General features: G+C 41.8%; 1 protein-coding gene and 1 non-coding gene across 2 annotated transcripts in view; both read left to right on the top strand.

Moving 5' to 3' along the window:
- The window catches only part of LOC126272251 (monocarboxylate transporter 9), a 627258-nt gene that overhangs the window by 354002 nt on the left and 251570 nt on the right, over positions 1 to 21686 (top strand). The window lies entirely within an intron of this gene.
- Positions 20704 to 20778, top strand: Trnat-ugu (transfer RNA threonine (anticodon UGU)). The gene has a single exon. It is a non-coding gene; the product is annotated as a tRNA-Thr (tRNA).

Raw genomic sequence — 21686 nt, 5'->3', positions numbered from 1 at the left:
TCTACGCGCCGTTTTGTTACCCTTCTTGGCAAGCCATCCTGGTTGTCCATTTCAGTGAGATACTGCCCGCCCGCACACTGCGTGAATTTCTACTGTTTGTCTTCGTGCCTGCCAAACCCTACCTTGGCCACCAAGGTCGCCGGATCTCTCCCAAAATAAGAACGCTTGGATCATTATCGGCAGTGCCCTCCAAACAGCTTGGGATTTTGACAATCTAAGCGCCAAATGAACAGAATTTGGCATGACATTCTTCAGGGAGACATCCAACATCTTTATCAAGCAATGCCATGCTGAATTAATGCTTGCTCATGGACGAGAGGTAGACAAAGCTTTATTGACATGCTCAATTTGTGAAGCTCTTGATCTTGAATAAACCATCTAATTTTTCGGTAACTGTAATCATTTGTTTGTCTCTGCATTTACATCACCTGTTACGGCTCATTCGGAAGGCATGACGTTTTAATTTGTTAGGTCTCTACTATTAACTCTATTCGCAACACATTTCGAAGCAGTATATGAATATAACACTGAAAGTACCTGGAAACGTATATCGTAGTACGACACATAATAGGGGAATATGACCCAAAAATTGATATGGTGAGAAGCTAGCGTTTGCGTAAAACGTAGTGCAATTTACCCACAATATATTCATGCAATGTTTGTTAGTGAAAGCACTTCGCGACTTCCAACATATTTTGAGCGTAATTTCAAACCGTTTCTAATTTCTTCTTGCTTACAGCTTAACGTCGTATACTGAACGTATTTACTCATTTTAAGTAATCTTCAGGTCAGATGATAGATCTTGAGTCCGTTGTTTGTAAATCCCATCTCATCTATGTCGGGGTGCTGGTGTTTATCCTGTAATATACGCGCTCGGATGGACTTCAATATTACATCTTCTTGTGCCGATGCCATTTTAGCTCGTTTTCTGTTTTTCTCTATTAAGTGTCCATTCCCGGAAGTTTTGTCGCTGACTCCTGATAAGTCAGTATACCGGTACTCCGTATTGTAATCGCTTTTTCCTGCAGGCTGTGAACAGTTGAGTTTGTGATGTTACATCTACATCTACATCTACATGACTACTCTGCAATTCACATTTAAGTGCTTGGCAGAGGGTTCATCGAACCACAATCATACTATCTCTCTACTATTCCACTCCCGAACATCGAGCGGGAAAAACGAACACCTAAACCTTTCTGTTCGAGCTCTGATTTCTCTTATTTTATTTTGATGATCATTCCTACCTATGTAGGTTGGGCTCAACAAAATATTTTCGCATTCGGAAGAGAAAGTTGGTGACTGAAATTTCGTAAAAAGGTCTCGCCGCGACGAAAAACGTCTATGCTGTAATGACTTCCATCTCAACTCGTGTATCATATCTGCCACACTCTCTCCCCTATAACGCGATAATACAAAACGAGCTGCCCTTTTTTGCACCCTTTCGATGTCCTCCGTCAATCCCACCTGGTAAGGATCCCACACCGCGCAGCAATATTCTAACAGAGGACGAACGAGTGTAGTGTAAGCTGTCTCTTTAGTGGACTTGTTGCATCTTCTAAGTGTCCTGCCAATGAAACGCAACCTTTGGCTCGCCTTCCCGACAATATTGTTTATGTGGTCCTTCCAAAGTTGTTCGTAATTTTAACACCCAGGTACTTAGTTGAATTGACAGTCTAGAGAATTGTACTATTTATGGAGTAATCGAATTCCAACGGATTTCTTTTGGAACTCATGTGGATCATCTCACACTTTTCGTTATTTAGCGTCAACTGCCACCTGACACACCATACAGCAATCTTTTCTAAATCGCTTTGCAACTGATACTGGTCTTCGGATGACCTTACTAGACGGTAAATTACAGCATGATCTGCGAACAGTCTAAGAGAACTGCTCAGATTGTCACCCAGGTCATTTATATAGATCAGGAACAGTAGAGGTCCCAGGACGCTTCCCTGGGGAACACCTGATATCACTTCAGTTTTACTCGATGATTTGCCGTCTATTACTACGAACTGCGACCTTCCTGACAGGAAATCACGAATCCAGTCGCACAACTGAGACGATACCCCATAGCTCCGCAGCTGCAAATGTTCCTCCCGCGTATCAGTTATAAAGCCTAGCGGCGCAGTATTTAGTGAGATTTTTGAAAGGCGCCTTAAAGTTATAACAAGCGGGTCGACGGAGCGCGCCAGATGTTCTCTTTTCAAGGCCGCGTCCCCCTTCTAGAAGTTAGGGAAGCAGAGCGTTGACTATGAACACCTCTGCTTCTACTAGAGCTTTTTGCTCGTTCCATTGATAACGCGTAACATCTTTATCACATCAAATCAAGTGCTACGTAATTGTAAACGAAAGCCGGCACATGCACTGCTGAAGAAAACTGAAAGTCATCCTGTTATAAAAGCCAGGCGACGACGGAGATGTACATCGGCTCGGTAAACGATGGATCTCGGAACAGGCAACTGTGCACAATTTATGATCGCAAGATGTTCATAAGGAATTCTTCTGTGTATTACGTGTAAAGAAGATATAATTTTAATTTCATTTAAAATTGTTTTTGTGTATTATTGCCCGTCAGGTCGAGTAAATGGCCACGGATATTCATGACTGCTCTCCTTACTCGATCCTGCTCAGTCAGATTGCCTTCTAATATTATATTAGTGGAAACTGGCTTATGGAATAGATAGTTTCAGAAAAACCAACTCCGCCTCGTTTGATATATATTGTTTTAAGTCCACGACAGTTTTCAGAAACTAACCTGATTTTCTTCTTTGTATTACGTACATAGTGTGACAACAGTGTTGTTGTTGTTGTGGTCTTCCGTCCAGAGACTGGTTTGATGCAACTCTCCATACTACTCTATCCTTTGCAAGCTTCTTCATCTCCCAGCACCTACTGCAACATATATCCTTCTGAATCTGCTTAGTTTATTCATCTCTTGGTCTCCCTCTACGATCTGTACCCTCCACGCTGCCCTCCAATACTAAATTAGTGATCCCCTGATGCCTCAGAGCATATCCTACCAACCGATCCCTTCTTCTGGTCAAGTTGTGCGACAGAGTCCTCGTCCTCCAAATTCTGTTCAGTACCTCCTCATTAGTTACGTGATCTATCCATCTAATCTTCAGACAACAGTATGAAAACGATTTGGTTGACATAGTTTGCTTATGCTGTGTCTTGTATCGTCCACTTGATACCGGGAATCCAGCCGTGGAATTGAATAAATGTACGAGGGTTATTCCATAAGTTATAGCAACTATGATATTTCTTGCAATAATGCACCAACATGCTAAGTCGACGATGTGCATTAGACCGGCAAGGTAGTGTGTATCTGAATGCTTGCATAACATAGGATACCAATACAAGAGGTCACAGCAAAGGTTGCAATCAAACACATGCATTGGAACTATGTGTAAATTCATTGTACAAAAGTAAAAATGATACAATGAATCAAAATCAACTACTGTCCTTTAAAATAGTCTCCCAGTGCACCCACACATCACTGCCAACGATGGGGAAGGCGCTGAATGCATTGGCGGTGGTGTGTTGGGGCGTATGGGCGCTCAACATCGAGGTCATCAGCGCCCTGACACACATTAAGAGGAACGAACGTGGACAGACCTAAGAAAACTAAACCACACACTCAAAGAAAGCAAGAAAAGAAGGAAAATGCTACATAAGAAAGTAAAACCTAGGGAAAGGGGAAACATAGCAACAAGAATGTCACAGGAAATGTTATTGGCTGCCCACTTACATAAAATATGGGCTAGCTTGTCACACAGTGAGCAAATTAAAATCCTCTCCCTAAACTCTTTGTAAAAACATTGGAAATGGCACAGAACTTAAAAAACTTTAGCCACATTCGTCCGAGTGTTGCCTAAAAGAGATGGCAGATCCGCTGGCAAGTCAGCTGCGGCCCGCTGGTCAGAAAATAAAACGCAATCCAATAAAACGTGGCACACAGTGACCTGGACGCCGCAAGCACCACACATTGGAGGGTCCTCTCGCCGGAGCAGGTAGCCATGCGTCATAGGGTTGTGGCCTATTCGAAGCCGAGTGAGGAGAACCTCGTCCCGTCGATGGGGCTGAAAGGAAGTACACCACACACGCGTTGTGGGCTTGACTATACGGAGCTTATTGTCAGTCACTTCCCACCGACGCATAACCCGTGAGCTCAACAGCGAGGTGAGTGCGTGCAAGGGGATAGCACACTGAGATACTTGTGGGGCGAGACACGCCTCCTTGGCTGCGAGATCTGCCCTTTCATTCCCAGAAATGCCGACATGCCTCGGAACCCAGCAGAAAGCTACAACCTTCCCCAGTCGCTGTGGTCGGAGGAGGGCATCCTGGATGGACTGGACAGTTTTGTCTGCCGGATACAAACGTTGCAATAAGTAAGGGCACTGAGTGAATCGGAACAGACAAGAAATTTAGGAGAGGAAGAATGTCTCATGTGCTCCAGTGCCCGCAAGATCGCAGACAATTCTGCATCAATGACAGCGAAAGTCTGAGGCAGGCGGACCTTGAGGACACGATCTGGAAAAACAACTGAGCAACCAACAGAATCCCCTTGTTTCGACCCATCCGTAAAAACAGCTACATAGTCGTGGTGCTCAGATAAAATGGCAGAAAATGCTGCATTAAAAACGGTAGCAGGAGTGCAATCTCTCTTGTACTGTAATAAATCTAAAATCACTCCGGGCCTCTTCAGTAACCAGGGTGGCAGGCGGTTAAAACCCTGGATTTGTGGTTGTACAGACTCCACACCGAGGGACTCTAGTACACGTTGCACACGGATCCCAAACGGCAACGTAGCCCGGGGACGGCGGGAAAAAAGGCGGTCCAGAGGAGGATGGGCAACAAGATGGTGAGCAGGCGAGCTGGGAGGTGCAAGAAACTTATAAGCCTGGCGCACCAGCAGGAGCTGCCGCCGGATGGTAAGTGGCGGTTCCCCAGCCTCAGCACAGAGGCTGGCTATGGGACTGGTCCGATAAGCACCCGTGGCCAGTCGAATCCCAGGATGGTGAACAGCGTCAAGGATCTGCAAATAAGAAGGCCTCGCTGATCCATATACTGTGCACCCATAGTCCAACCGTGAACGCACGAAAGCTCGGTAAAACTGAAGGAGACGTGCCCTGTCCGCTCCCCAAGACCTGTGGCTGAGGCACTTGGAGGAGTGGTCTGCAAAGACGGGTTTTCGGTTCTCTGAATGCATTGGCATTGCTATCAATGTGTGACACCTGTCGCCGAAATGCCATGAGGACATCTATCCTGTCTTCAAAGCGTCTTCCACGCAATGGTTTCTTTAGTTGTGAATGAAGTCTTAGTTGCACGGGTTGAGGTCTGATGACTAGAGTAATTGGGGGATGGTTTTCCCACCTTCACTGATGTACCAGTCCTTGTTGTAGTACGTCCCGGCTCAACCTGATCGTTTCAGGCGCTGGTATCGAGCCATTCTCGCACTCGGTGGCAATCTATTGGTTGATTTCGGTACTGTTTGACACGGGCTTTGGAGAGTGTTTACTGCGACTACGGTGCTGCCACATGTTCGCGCGACATACCACAGTTATCACGACCTTTTGGAATGACCATCGTATATGATGTGACTGAGCTGACGTGATATTAATGAAACTGTGGTCGCTTTTTAATTTTAACAGCAACAACATCCAAGAAAGAACGGAAAACTGATGTTTTTTTTGAAAAGTACTAATTGTTGACAATAGACATCTCAAGGGATTATACAGAGTGTACCAAAATAATGTATACACTCTTTGAAACTGACCATCTCTTCAATGAAAGGGGTTAGAAATACAATTTTAGTGGTGTTAGGTGCCTCATGGTCCGACTTAAGGTGGTAAATGTTCATACTGGTGTGCGTCCATCGTAATACACCGTTGACAACGACTTACGACTGAGCGACACACCAACTTTATTGTTTCCAAAGGAATAGCACCTCAGGCTTGCTCAATTTGCTCTCGAAGATCATCCAGTGTGTGTGGTCTCCCAGCGTAAACTGTGTTCTTGAGAGTACCCCACAGAAAGAAGTCTAGAGGAGTTAAATATTGAGATCAAGCGAGATACTCCACACTATCTCTTCGTCCTATCCATCTGGCAGGGAATGTAAGATTGAGAAATGCCCTCACATCCCAGGTGAAAGTGACATGGCGCTCCCTCCTGTTGAAAGTAATAATCTTCATTTCCAAACACAACGCTAAGACCAGGAGTTATCATTTCCTACATTTCCAAGTACGAGTTTCCCGTGACAGTGTTGTCAAAGAATTATGGCCTGATTAACCCTCTAGAAGACAGACCACACCAGAATGTTACTCCTGGCAGATTAACATGCCTTTGCTCGGTTACGTATTGATTCTCCCTGGTCCGGTACACGCAATTATCGCGGTTAATTGTTCCATCAAGTATAAACGTCGCTTCATCTGACCAAAGAATTCGATCTTGGAAACGTTGCTCTTCTTCACATATGTTAATGAACCACTCACAAAATTCGTTTTGCCTGTCAGGTACAATTGGTTCAAATGGCTCTGAGCACTATCGGACTCAACTGCTGTGGTCATTAGTCCCCTAGAACTTAGAACTACTTAAACCTAACTAACCTATGGACATCACACACATCCATGCCCGAGGCAGGATTCCAACCTGCGACCGTAGTAGTCGCACGGTTCCGGCTTGCGCGCCTAGAACCGCGAGACCACCGCGGCCGGCTTTGCATGTCAGGACCATCCTTGTTAAGAGCATGGAGAAGTCTTGAAATGTAAGGTTTGAAGTTCGGAGACCGCCAAATTCTATGAATACTGCTTCTGCAGATCAGAGCCTCATGAGAACATTGCCTCACAGATTTCTTCGTGGATCGTGTGCATGCCTGAATTACTTCATCAACACTCTCATTGTCCGTTGAATATCTCTTTCGTCCGCTACGTCCCTTCTTCATATCGTGCACCGTTCCTTCGACTTCAAACTTATATCTGATACATGTAATTGTTACTCTTGTCGGTGGTAGTGTTCTAAATTCAGCTCTCCAACGTCGGAGTACCGCACTCACTTTCTCTGTTTTCCAATAACATTTTAGCAGTCATTTCCGTTGCTCAAACGATAACGCAATGTTTTCTGACAATCCTGAAACAAAATGAAGCATTCTTATGTTTTCACCGAATTCTAAATTATTATCCATAAAAATTATATTTCTGTTTCCTTTAATTAAAGAGATATTCTGTTTCAAAGAGTGTATATATTATTTTGGGACACCCTGTGTCTACAGTAAGGTTGGTGCTGTATGTACATCACAATATTTGTAAGTCTGAAGATGTCGACAGGACACACACTGTAGCAATGAATCTTCATTATTGACAAACATTGATCGGTGGAAACAGACAACAATGGTACTTTTTAAATTTTCGCATTTTATCCGCTACAGCCCTTAATACCAAAAAATACTAAACTTAGGCATTTAAAGACATGTATAAAATAATATGAACCTTTTTAATATAAAATAGGTAAGGTCAGAATTCGGTTTTCCGTCGGCACTGAAGTAGTGGCAGACGAAGCAGTATGTTGTCTACGGCTGGGGGCAGGAATTGGTTATAACTTTGTCGAATGAGTTCTTATATTATATAAATGATACCTTGTCTCATATTGTAAAGCTGACGTTCTCATTGATAACGATGCAAATTTTGTATTCAAGTTTAGTGTGAATATTTCATCTGGAGAATTACGACTCTTAATCGATAGCAACGAAATTCAAAATATTGTCCAACTATCATAACTTGTGTGTTCTGTGGTTTCCATAAATCACTTACATCGAACGACGTGGCTACACTGGCGTACAGGTTCCCGTAGTCTCGAAATATCGGTAATGTTCTCGCACTGTGTTCTTTGGAGCCCCTGCTCTTTGCAACAAGATCGATAACGGATCAGCAGAAGACAGTAAATCGGCTTATGACTGTAATTCATTATGCAACTACACCAGCGACAAAGGTGTTTATACTGTAATAATTACTGGTTGATCTTCTAATTCAAATTATTCTTTGTCAAGTTCTTTACCTTTTGTTGCTCAAACAAGTTCATATTTTATTTATTTATTTTCCTAAATGCATTAATACAAATATTTACCAACAGCAACTACAATTTAACGTCACCAAGTCGGTATCGTAACTTTACTGAAAAATATGTTTATATTTTCACACTAAACTGATTTAGAAAGCGACGACGCGTACAAAATTATTTAGCGTCTGCATAATATTGGGTTCAAATGGCTCTACGCACTATGGGACTTAACATCTGTGGTCATCAGTCCCCTAGACTTAGAACTACTTAAACCTAAGTAACCTAAGGACATCATACACATGCATGCCCGAGGCAGGATTCGAACCTGCGACCGTAACAGAACGCGGTTCCGGACTGAAGCGCCTAGAAACGCTCGGCCACAGCGGCCGGCGGAGCAGCAACACCTGACGCAATCTTCCTGGTCGTTGTCCTCGTACTACGTCTGCAACACATCTCAGTTGTTGACAATAATTGTCAACAGTGATGGTTACACCTCGGGGGAAGCAATTCATAGTACACCACACTGCCGCTGTTACAACAGATGCATATCAGTCCCTTTTGTGGATGGGCACAGGTCTTTTGTACGGGGAGTTGCTGCTTCGTTTGGGCTAAATCATTTCTTTCTTTTCCTGATGTTAGCATAAAGACGCCATTTCTCGTCACCAGCTGCGACAATGGATAGGAATGGTCGGTATTGTTCAAGATCCAACTGATGAAGAGCAAGCAGTGATGCGGATGTGGGCACCCTCTAACTTTTGCGATTTTGGCCCGCGAGGGCCGACAAACCGGCCCGCGTTAGCTGGCCGGACATCCCCGGTATCCGGCCCGCCAGATATTTGAGGTGGTACCTATACTGCCAACAATTGAGTATCGAGGCCTATCGCGACCAACACTCCACGACATTGGCTCTGCTACTCGCTACAAGACTACATAAGTAAACTTACTGTTGCGCCGCTTGAAATAACAATGCGTTGACATACTCTACCTCTATTACGTCTTGCAGTAACAGTGTTGCTAACAATGATTTTAAAGATTTCGTTAACTTTGCAGGACGCTTTCGGGAAGAATGTGAAGTGACATACTTTTTTGTCGGTGAAATTCTCCAGAATAAAATACGCCAGAATTTCGGTCACGTAGCCCACCAATCAAAATTATGTAATTAAATAAAAATCTTAGCTCGTTTCAGTGCTAGCTATTCCCACAACCTTAGATTTTTGCGATTTTATCTTTCCTTTAGCCTACATTACGGTGATCATGGAGTGTTAAGGTGCTTTAATCCCACTAGGCAGATCTTGGCCCTTATGACTTAGTGGAGGAGTCAATGAGGGCCTCGGACTAAAAAGTTTGGAGACCCCTGGCTTAGAGTATGCTTTACCTGTACACACGATTTGTGAACCTTACCCATCGCATGCAAAATGTCACACGATAGTGGAATGACCAAGTTCATGACATCTCTCAGTTCTCGAGTACAGTTAAGAGGATTATTGCGGAGTAATGCGTTTAAACGATCTTCATCAAACCCCGAAAGCCTTCCTGAATGTAGAGAGCCACTAATGTTGGAACGAATCTCGTCAAAACGAAAAAAAAGACCATTTGCTTGCCGTGTTCAACCCAAACATATCCCCACACACGGCGCAAATGTTTCTGGCTGCATCCGCCGTTGCCACTCCTCTATTGAACTCACACAGAAGAATATATCGGAATGTTCCCGGTTCTCCACTTCGCACTCCGTTTTATAGCGTCCACAGCTGAATACTCCAAATGACAAAATGACAGTATGTAAAATCAAATTGTAATAGTGAAGTACAAATAAAACATGACAATCGATAGATAAAACCATAGCAGCCGGAATACCAACAAGCAAAACAAAACTACGAATTTATGTATTAACTTTATAAGTAGACACATTGTTCATTCACGTTTTGTCTGTGGAAGTACCAACAAGCTTTTCGTACATCATAGCTGCTTCGTTTCGCTGAATAAAAAGATATTCAGTACTATATTTGCTCATCGACTTGGCTCGAATGCTTTCACTTCTCAGTGTCAGTGGCCTGTTAGGCATCAGTTTCCTTGCCCAGTTTCTTCTTCCGGCATGAGGCATTTCACGAGGTGTTAATGCAGACGTTAAACAGTGGAATATTTTCACTCTCTAAAGTTCATTCTTATTTCCACCCGAATGGTTGTAAATTATCCAGTATTATGAACATTAACATGTTATGAAACGAAGGGAAGTGAGTATTAAGCAAAACTCTGGTGGCATGCATTATGCAAGCAAACAACACATCCAAACGGAGGAGATAGGAAAGGCTACTACTAAAGATATTTGTTTCCAGTAAAAGAAAATACTTAAGATCATAAATAATTTGTTTATACTTTGATAGAATCTGAAGCAACCAGTGTTCACACAGCAATTGGTAATGTCATAACCGCATTGATGATAATTCAGGTTCTGTATCCTACATGCGAGCTCTCTCTTTTTTTCCTTGCTTTGTAATAATTTATACTACAAATATTGCATATTTTATCTTAATTTTATACTTCAGTAACAGACGTCGACGTATTTGTAATCAATGCAGTGGGAGTTCGCTTAATGGGTGTCTTCAATCACAAGTAAACGACAATTATTCCGTTACACAGTGCTTTCCTGGCCGTTCACTTCCGGGAAATTTGAACTCTGTAACTTTTCTATGGATAATAAATCGTGTCTACTGAACCTGAACTGAACTGCTACTCTTTATAAAAGTGTATTTCTGTTATGCTGAACAATGCAAGTAGTGCAATAACGAAAACACTTATTTGATGAATGATTTGTCAAAACTGAAGCTGTACAATCGTTTTTTAACAAACTTTTCCAAAATAGTTGGAAAATCAAAATTATAAACTAAATAAGCTATCCTGTGAAACTAAGTATTGTGCGGTATACTGAATAGTGCTACAATGTGTGACGTCACAATACGTAAGTAACAATTCCAACACACTAGCCAACAGGATAAAAATGCTACATAAATTTACCAAACAAATTTTGAAACAGCAAAATGTTTCGACTAAGACTCCTGCGAAGTTACATACGCAGTCTAACCAAGGAAACTTACAAGACATCTAATGATACACATGAAAATGAAACACGGCAGTGTGAGAATCAGACTGTCGGTATATAAAATTAAATCTGAAATTATCTTCACTTAAACTGAATCTGATATTGAATTTTGAAAAAGAAAATTGACTGTGAAAGATTTAACTGTTAACCTAAGTGTGCTGTGAAACTGACCCTAACAAATTTTTATGGTTTACTTGTGGCAGCGGAAACTAGGCACTGCTAAAAGTGAGAAACATAAAATACGCAGCGCAACAGCAAGTAAGCTGAAAGGAAAGAGAAAAGTTTGTGCAGTGTAGTGCATGGACGTGCAGCTATTTTAAGCAGCTCGTGCTCCAGTCACTGTGTTCCGCAAAGTACAATGCGCCTATTCAAATAATCAGAAAATATGAAATTCTATCCTTCAAGGCCGCGAAGTAGCGTTGCGAATACCCGACTCTTTCTCTAGCTTAGCTTAGAATGTTCGCTGCAACGAAAATGCTACACCAACTTACAACAATCATAGTGGTTCTACTGCGAACCTCTGTGGCGTAACATATTGACTATCGGAAACTACTGTTTGAAAAATGCTTAGCGTACAAAGATGAAATATGACACATTCAGTGAAAATAGAAAACTCACATCACTTTCCTTGAATACCAAAAATAAACTAGAAACTTTACAACTCTTCACAACTCTTGATAATGTGTACTTGGAGGTAATCTGTTAGATATTGAAGTAGCTAGTAACTAGATATGAATGAAAATAAATGGAAAAAAAACAAAGAAATTGTGAGACAAGTTTACCGAAAAACTTAGCAGAACCTTTCTTGTATATGTAACATCCAATATGGTTCTGTCACTGCGCTGAATTTGCATTTACATCTTTCTGAATAGTATCGATATAAAATCACAAGTCCTGAATCATTGAATATTTGCAACCCAGAATTATGGATTTCACTGCGCATAACTATTTTGGTAAAGTTGAAGATCGGTTGTATAGTCGTAGAATTATAAAGCTGAAATATAGTGCAAGTAATTAATTGTCCTTAATATGCAATGAAATACTGCACCCTCACTTAACTGGAAGTGTGCTATGTATGTGGTCTGTTTCCTGTGTGTGTATTCAAAAGAGCAAATGGCTTCGTTCAGATGGCTCTGAGCACTATGCGACTTAACTTCTGAGGTCATCAATCGCCTAGAACTTAGTACTAATTAAACCTGACTAACCTAAGGACATCACACACATCCATGCCCGAGGCAGGATTCGAACCTGCGACCGTAGCGGTCGCCCGATTCCAGACTGTAGCGCCTAGAACCGCACGGCCACTCCGGCCGGCTAGCATCAAAAGAGCATGTCTTAAAGTAGGTGAGTTGTGATGGAATGCCGTGGTGTAGTAAACTGCACTGTTCAATCCGCGGCTTAAAAATACAAGATAAATTCTTCCTTTTGCATAATACGTTTATTTCTAACGCTTTTTCCTTAACGTTTTGTTCGTTCGCCTTTAGTTATCCTTGTATTTTCTATATATTACTCACACATTTTCGTAACAAAATCAAAAAAATTATACGAGTTACACTCACTCCAGAGCCATGGCAGTTATTGAAATAGTCATACTACAAAGAAATTTGATATTTCTAAATTGGAACACGCAATATATTTTTCAAAAAACTTATTATTCACAAATTTATGGATCATATTGAATGTATTTCCAACTTATCGGTTCCGACTCAGGATTCATCATCATAATCAGTATCTTGTTACAAAAGTAACATGAAAGAACAGACATCTAATGCCTTTACATCAATTTGACCTGTCAAGTGTCCAATATGGACATTAGGACACTGTTCGACCGATTAAATTTTGTAACAAGATACTATATATCTTGTTGATGACTTGTACCGTTCGAAAACCGTAAACTGCTGCAAATTACCCATACTGTATCTATTGATGACTCGTACGAGTCGAAAACCGTAAAGTGTTGCAAATTCATCCAATGCGGTCAATAGAGTTGTGTACAATAAAAAAATAAATTCTTTAACCAGACTACACTTGAAGGAGGACCCCATGAGGCCCAGAGTGCACAGTGTAACACAATAAAATGCAAACATTAGAGATTTGCGGGAGTTGTATTATATATCTCCTATGAAAGTAATTTATGCCTTAAGAAGTGTACCAAGGACGTCCGACACGTAGTCTTGACGTCACACTGTTAGCTGCTGGTAAACGACCTCGTGGCGAGGAGAAAGAAAAGCAGTCAGTGTCATGCTGAAGGCGAAGACAGATAGTGGCATTGTCCAAAGTATTGTGTGCATTGCGATACGAGCGCCGGCTCTTGAGGACAGGGTGTACCGACCGACTAATCGCCACCAGATAAGGCGCTAGGGCCTCTGGGCGCCGCTGCCGCTTTAAGTGTAGATATACGTCACGTGGTGGACATTGGGAACATAGGGAAACACACACACACACACACACACACACACACACACACACACACACATACACTTGTCTCATACTGGGAAAACTGTATGCTGGAAACGGACACCAGTTCCGATGGAAATCAGAAACGCGTTTGCTCCAAGCTGCGTCGGCATTCACTAATAAGTGATAATGAGACCGAAGGTCAACAAACTGGCGGTGGTCATCATGAGACCGCGGGCAAGTTTCCAAATGTAATGCCTGCTCTAGAACGATGATCTCCCTCCACCGCTCCAAATGTTCGATTAATGTTATTTTTTTATTTACAGCGATTGGCCAAAAATATGAAAACATCTCGAGAAATTCTTGTTCGAACACAAGTGCAGGTGATAGCCATGCCTTCAGGTTGCGTTGTGGTACTTGACCACAAATTACACCTGTATAATGTCCTCAATATGTTGCAAGTATCAGTCAGAATGGTGTTCTGTGTAATTGTGAGTGCCTTATGTCTGGACTCAGTACATTCGAACGTGGGCCAATTGTTGCTCCTGTTTTGGATGCTTCCGTAACGAAGTTAGCCGAAGTGTTTGGTGTTTCAAGAGGCACCAAATGGAGGATTTATACGGCATACAGGGAAAGCGGAATAACATCGTTCGCTAAGTGTTCGTGTATGAGTGATCGTGGCAGACGGACATATAAGAGTATTTTGATGAAATATAAGAGGACGAGAGCTACAAAAGTCACTGCAGAACTGAATGTTTTCACTCGCGTTGCTTGTCAGCACCAAAATAACACGAATGGAGTTCCAGAAGCACGAAATTTGCAGGCCGAGCTGGAATTTCAAAACCACTCATCAGTGATGGAAATTCCTGCAACAAGAAAAAGTGGTGCCGAAGCCATAAAACCCGCACTAGGGGGCAATGGAAGAAGGTCATTTGATCGGATGAATCTTGTTGCAAACTGTTTCCAACTTCTGCCTGAGTTTGTGTCCCAGCAGTGAAACAGGAGGGGGTTCAGTGGCAAACTGGCTAGCTATATCGTCGCAAGGTCGCATTACTGGCATGCATCGTGTGACTGTTTTGGCTGATCAGATCCATGCCGAGATACAGCGTTTGTTCCTCGTTGGTGATGCTATTGTTCCAAGACGACAGACTTCCCGTTCATATAGTTCGCATCGTCCAGGACACGTTTTGTGAGCACCAGCATGAATTGTCGCATCCCCCTAGTCGCCACAGTCAACAGATCCCAATCATGTCGAGTCTTTGATTTCCTGTTTGAGGGAGAAAGTTGCATAACCGTTATCCACCTCCATCATCATTACTGGAACACATGAAATGAGGAGATGACAAAGGTTCTTCACATCACAAGAATGTGACTATGTTTAGTGTTAGTGAATTGATGTGTGCTAATATCTAACACTTACATGTGTAAGAACAGGAAGAATGACGTAAACAACAAAATACCGTGAGTAACGATAAGAATTAATACTGTTCATAGTAGTAAGTTAAAATATGCGACCTGTTCATGATCCTATAAAACAAAATCATAAGAGAAAAAAAATCATACACTACTGGCCATTAAAATTGCTACACCACGGAGATGACGTGCTACAGACACGAAATTTAACCGACAGGAAGAAGATGCTGTGATATGCAAATGATTAGCTTTTCAGAGCATTCACACGAGGTTGGCGCCGGTGGCGACGCCTACAACGTGCTGACATGATGAAAGTTTCCAACCGATTTCTCATACACAAACAGCACTTGACCGGCGTGTCCTGGTGAAACGTTGTTGTGATGCCTCGAGTAAGGAAAAGAAATGCGTACCATCACGTTTCCGACTTTGATAAAGGTCGGATTGTTGTCTTTCGCGATTGCGGTTTATCGAATCGCGACATTGCTGCTCGCGTTGGTCGAAATCCAATGACTGTTAGCAGAATATGGAATCGCTGGGTTCAGGAGGGTAATACGAAATGCCGTGCTGGATCCCAACGGCCTCGTATCACTAGCAGTCGAGATGACAGGCATCTTATGTACATGGCTGTAACGGATCGTGCAGCCACGTCTCGATCCCTGAGTCAACAGATGGGGACGTTCGCACGACAACAACCATCTGCACGAACAGTTCGACGCCGTCTGCAGCAGCTTGGACTATCAGCTCGGAGACCGTGGGTGCGGTTACCCTTGACGCTGCATCACAGACAGGAGCGCCTGCGATGGTGTACTCAACGACGAAGCTGGGTGCACGAATGGCAAAACGTCATTTTTTCGGATGAATCCAGGTTCTGTTTACACCATCATGATGGTCCATCCGTGTCTGGCGACATCACGGTGAACGCACATTGGAAGCGTGTATTCGTCATCGGCTTACTGGTGTATCACCTGGCGTGATGGTATGGAGTGTCATTGGTTACACGTCTCGGTCATCTCTTGTTCGCATTGACGGCACTTTGAACAGTAGACGTTACAGTTCACATTGTTACGACCCGTGGCTCTACCCTTCATTCTAACCATGCGAAACCCTACATTTCAGCAGGATAATGCACTACCGCATGCTGCAGGTCTTGTACGGGCCTTTCTGCATACGGAAAATGTTCGACTGCTGCCCTGGCCAGCACATTCTCCAGATCTCTCACCTACTGAAAACGTCTGGTCAATGGTGGCCGAGCAACTGGCTCGTCACAATACGCCAGTCACTACTCTTGATGAACTGTGGTATCGTAATGAAGCTGCATGGGCAGCTGTACCTGTACACGCCATCCAAGCTCTGTTTGACTGAATGCCCAGGCGTATCAAGGCCAGAGGTGGTTGTTCTGGGTACTGATTTCTCAGAATCTATGCACCCAAGTTGCATGAAAATGTAATCACATGCCAGTTTTAGTATAATATATTTGTCCAATGAATACCCGTTTATCATCTGCATTTCTTCTTGGTGTAGCAGTTTTAATGTCCAATAGTGTATGTTCTTGCACGTAGATAACAGACCGAAAGAAAATACAAATAAATAAATATTAAAAGAATCAGGATATTGTAGATGGAATATAAACTTAGTTTGACTAAGGATTGAGAAAGAAATTGAACTGACACTGAAATTTTCTAAGGGACCACACAGGTGTTCAATTGCATAGATTTAGGGAAACCAACAAAGAGTTAATAATATTGTCATATGGGCAGGAGAACATTGTTCTTCCCAAATAAGTTTTCAGTGGATTAACCATTATTCAACCTCAATGGGCCAAGTTGTAGGTAGTCTACGGCGTATCAGTAGTACCATAAACAGGGAAGCACTATGTTGATGAAATGTTGTATGTCGACTGTTCCGCAGCTTGCGTTTACTGTATAGAAGACGTTAATATACCTTAAGCTTTACTAGAGATTGTACTTTATTTATCAGACTAGTATTGGTCATTCACTGACGCTTATATGACACCAAAGATGGTTCATGCCTGAGGCGTGCTAGGGTAGTCTGTGCAGTTGTGCAAAGTCACTGTGCCACGATGGCGTAGTGGTTAGCGCGTCTGCCTGGTGAGCATGAGACGTGGGCTCGAACCCCACCCTTGGTAAAAATTTTCATGCTTCGCTTCATTTTCCATATTACGTCATAGATTTCTGAGGCTTGAAAAGGTCTCTGGAACCATATACCTTCATTGCGTTTAGTTCGTAATCTGTAACACAGGTAACAAGTTTCATCTGATGATATGTGTGGTTGCAATTAAATTCTCGAATCTGTAACTACTCTACGTCTGATATCATTGGAATTTCTTGTGAAACTGAGTCAGTGTCTGTTTCTAATGAGTTCATTGTTGACGGTAAATTAATCTCCAAGCTTCCTTCCTAAATTTATTGGCAACAGTGTGCGATATGGAATAATAACAATCGATTAAGCAGGAGTCGAGCAAAGAGGACATAAGTTCGAAATGTAGTAGGACATTAAATCGTCGTAAGTGATTCAGAGAACTGCATCGGAACTTCGAACTGAACGGGATTATGTCAGTCCAAGAAATACGGTTTTCGATATTCGCTCCCTTATGCGCCTGTAGAAGCTTTATTTGGGATTCCATTATAGACCATGGAGGTATATCCTATAAAGATTTTCATTTACCAGAGACCTTTATTTAAGTTTAATTGCCTCCATAAAAGCAAGAAATGGTTATGAGTGTATTGTATGCCTCCAAACCGAATTTCTGTAGGTGATTGTTGAACCAAATGATGTGTACTCGTATTATTCGATGTTGCTTTGAACTAGTTATCTCGAAACCTCCGTTTGGTATTAAATTTCTTCGTTCTTGTCATTTCTAACACAGAAAACACATGTTGTGAAACAAATCAACACAGCAGTAACGTGTTACAAATTTCGAAAACAAGAAGTAAACAAGTATATCATAAGATCTTTAGTTGTAACTGAGTCAAAGCCATATAGATACTCCTTCACTTAGGTTCCAGTAGTCAGAGCCTTCTAGAATACACCTAAAGTGAAAGCTGAAGCATGTAGGGAAAACAAGAATATATCACACATTCTTACAAAATTTGAAATGACAGGAGCGTGGCATGTATGCAACATGACGTTCAAACTGTATTTACGAACAAATGTTGTTTTCTATAGGGCATAAATATTTTTTTCAAATTTTTGTTCATTTTACATGAGCTGGTCCCCTTAAAAGATTGTTCGCCAGTCCTCGCAGCGGTTTCACAGAGGGGACGCTATGAATCGCAGCAAAAACTAATGACTTCTTTGCTGGTAATAATTTTGCGGAAAAAACTGAGATGAAGCCAGGTGCAGTCGACAAACAATGAAAGCGGCAGAAAACTTACAAACGTTCTTTCACAACAACAACGGAGCGATCAATTACAATTTTCCGACAACAGAGGGCAGAACTCGAAATTCCTCGCGAGAACTCACGTATATTTTTTGTGAGGAAACACACCTTCTCGAAACAAAGTCGCATGGGGCTCGCGCTTCTCAGTCGTATCTTAAAATACATATTTTATTTATGGCATGGCATATACACGTATAAGACAAAAATACTGTATACACATTAATATTTCAATGATAAGAAACAAGTAAATGTAAAGCCACAAATGTAATACAGGCGTAAACTACACACTAATATCTAATTGTTCACTCCACTCTATCGCGGCTGGGGATAATTTGAGCAGGTTCACCATGTCCTCTCGTGATACCATGGATGTAGCAACTAAATTTGCATCTTAAAAAGATCAAACAGTTTCAAGAGCTTCTGAAGTGTATAGCTTTCCCGCTCAGTAAAAAACAAAAACACTTACAGAGACAGTAATATTTTAAGATGTGCTTAAGTTTAATTGACATTTCTGAATTCAGCCGTGAAACAAAAAAGAGTTGGTGGTTATCTCAGTGGATTCTAAGAGAAAGTAACACGGCGATTATTGAGTTAGAGGATGTGACAGGAGGAATGTTTTAGTGTTTGTGTTCCAGTACTGATACGTCACGACCGTGCGCGATTCTTACCGATTAGCTGCTATGATATAAATTCTGAAAGTGAGTAACGTTCATTACAGAGACAGTCACCTTTACATGTGGTAATTATTTGTAGCAGAGAATATGAAATTAAATTAAAGCTGTTGTAATGAAACGCAATGAATAGAAGAGAAATGTCATTCAAAACATTTAGTAAACATTTGTGATCGTGTCTCGTATTGCGTAACGCGGTTAAATAAAATTAAATTACCGCTATTAATCAAAGAATCATCCGTTCACACAGACAACACACTACCACCTCGAGAGACACTTGCAACACCACAATTCTGGGGTCGCTGAGAATGGCAAAATCTGAGACGGAGAACAGTTGACATGGAGTGTTCCGATTCTCCTGTTCCGTCTAAATGTCACTTCTGGGCCTACAGAGATATCCAGTCTCTATCCGAGGCTTTTGAAATACATCTTGCAGATCACAAACAAATTATTGTTAGTTTAAATATATAGTTATTAATATGGACTGAACTGGGAATATCCCAAATGTGTAGCAACTGCGGTTTATCATTTCTTATTATGTTACTAGGAGTGTTTTTATAGTATACCATCTCTACGTGCCCTGTGTTCTATTTCCATCTTGTTTACTCTTTTCTATATACGATGGCTGCAAAACTTGTTTTATATCGGTATCCGTTCTTTGTTAAGCCTTTGTCGCTTCGTGCCAGGGTACGATTTAAACTAATGTATAATTTGAATTGTGGAAACAAACTATAACGTTCCTAGTGTTGAGATGGCTGTATGGGTACATTCCGAAGGGAAGTAGACTGAAAAAAATAACGCCAGGTGTGAGCAAGACTTGTGCTCTGAGGCTCCCGTACGAACTTTACGTATATACACACTTCGTCCATCCCAGGAGCCAACGATCTCGACGATTTTTGCACGATATCGACATGATACTGGAGGGAATTTCAAGACTTTCGAATATTGTTTTCGAGTGATATATCTAAAAAGTAACCGTTTTTCCTTTACTTGCTCTTCACCTTGAAGAACCATGCAGGTTTTAATGAGTGAGTTTGCGAGTATTGAAATGTGTGACATAAATAGCCACATCTGTTGATGGCATTGACTTACAAGCTTAACTTTTTTACGCCACCAAGGGACCATAGACCTTAGTGTGTGACATGATTTTCAGCTGGAAACGCCTACCTGTTCGTGAGGAAATTGCATCTTAACTGAGGAACGCACAGAGAGACAGATACAGTGGGATAACAAACGACAAAAAGAATTTTTCGTGTGACATAATTAAAAATTGAGGACTTCGGATTTTTCCTCGTACTTTTACTGTGAATCCTTTTCTTCTTGCCAAAAGTCGTGATTCTAGACCATCGGGAAGTACCCTGTAGGTTTTGATGAGTAAGTTGGCGAGTATCAAAATATGTGACATAAATATACGTATCTATATGAAGATAGTATCCGAAAGAACAGATACTGTCTTCATATAGTTAAGGCTAACCGGCCGTTGACCTTCTTCTGTGCTGGATGCACACGCATTGCCCGAACTCTTACGGGACTCAGGAAGACTGCCTGCCGTGAGTAATTATTGTAATGGGCAGGGGCACTACAATGTAGTGTGTGGACATTAAGCTGGGAATGTGAGTCCCACGGCGGGCGTGCAAGGGATAAATCCCTCCAGTCGCACTATTATCTATGTCGTCGCTGGCTCAGATGGATAGAGCGTCTGCCATGTAAGCAGGAGAACCCGGGTTCGAGTCCCGGTCGGGACACACACTTTCAACTGTCCCCGTTGATGTATATTACTGCCTGTCGGCAGCATAGGGTCTTGATTTAATTATCATTTCAAGTACGTATCTTTTCGATGCATTGACTAAGAAGTTTATTTAAGAAGCTTACACTTAATGCAACGCCAAAAGACTATAGACTTTACTGACATAAGTTACAATTTGATACGGCTACCCGCTCCTGAGAAAAATAGTTTTTGACAGACAGACAGACAGGCAGACAGACGGACAACAAAGTGATCGTATAAGACTTTCGTTTATGCCTACTGAGGTACGGAATCCTAAAAAAGTTTCCGAAAGGCGCCCCCTTTTAATGATCAATCCCTGGGGATGGCGGCCAACTTATCGCACTCTTACTATAGCTAGAGTACTGGCGGCTCTTAACATGCTAATTCATATAGGTTACCAATTAATAGGAAGATCGGTACACATGTAGCCCGAGGTTAAGTTTACGTAGAGAGACTTACGAGACCACTATATTACAATGATGAACGTTCTTAAAAGCTTACTATGTAGCAAGCTTAACGATTGGAGCAACAAACATAAATAAATAAAGACTTGCATCAAATTATAATCTCTTATTTCAAAATTCTTGGTATTGTTTATTAAAAGTACGCAAGAACAAGAATTAAAAACTATAAAACTGCGGCTGGAAAAACTCTCGTGAATAATTTTGGCGCGAAATCTTACAGTAGCCAATGTGAATCAGATATAAGTATGATTTGCAGAAAGAGAATCTGAACGACTGCTAAACAATGTATGCATTGCAAATTACTACCAACTTTTCATTCCCGTACGAAAATTAACGAACTTAAGCTTGTTTTGTCTGAAGATAAATTTTCTACAAGATAACAGCAGTTTTTGAAGAACACGCACCAAAAACTTTATATTGG

The sequence above is a fragment of the Schistocerca gregaria genome, chromosome 5, assembly GCF_023897955.1.
Source record: "Schistocerca gregaria isolate iqSchGreg1 chromosome 5, iqSchGreg1.2, whole genome shotgun sequence".
Lineage (NCBI taxonomy): Eukaryota > Metazoa > Arthropoda > Insecta > Orthoptera > Acrididae > Schistocerca > Schistocerca gregaria.
Note: the sequence above shows the minus strand (reverse complement) of the source record. Positions and strands in the feature narration are given on the sequence as shown.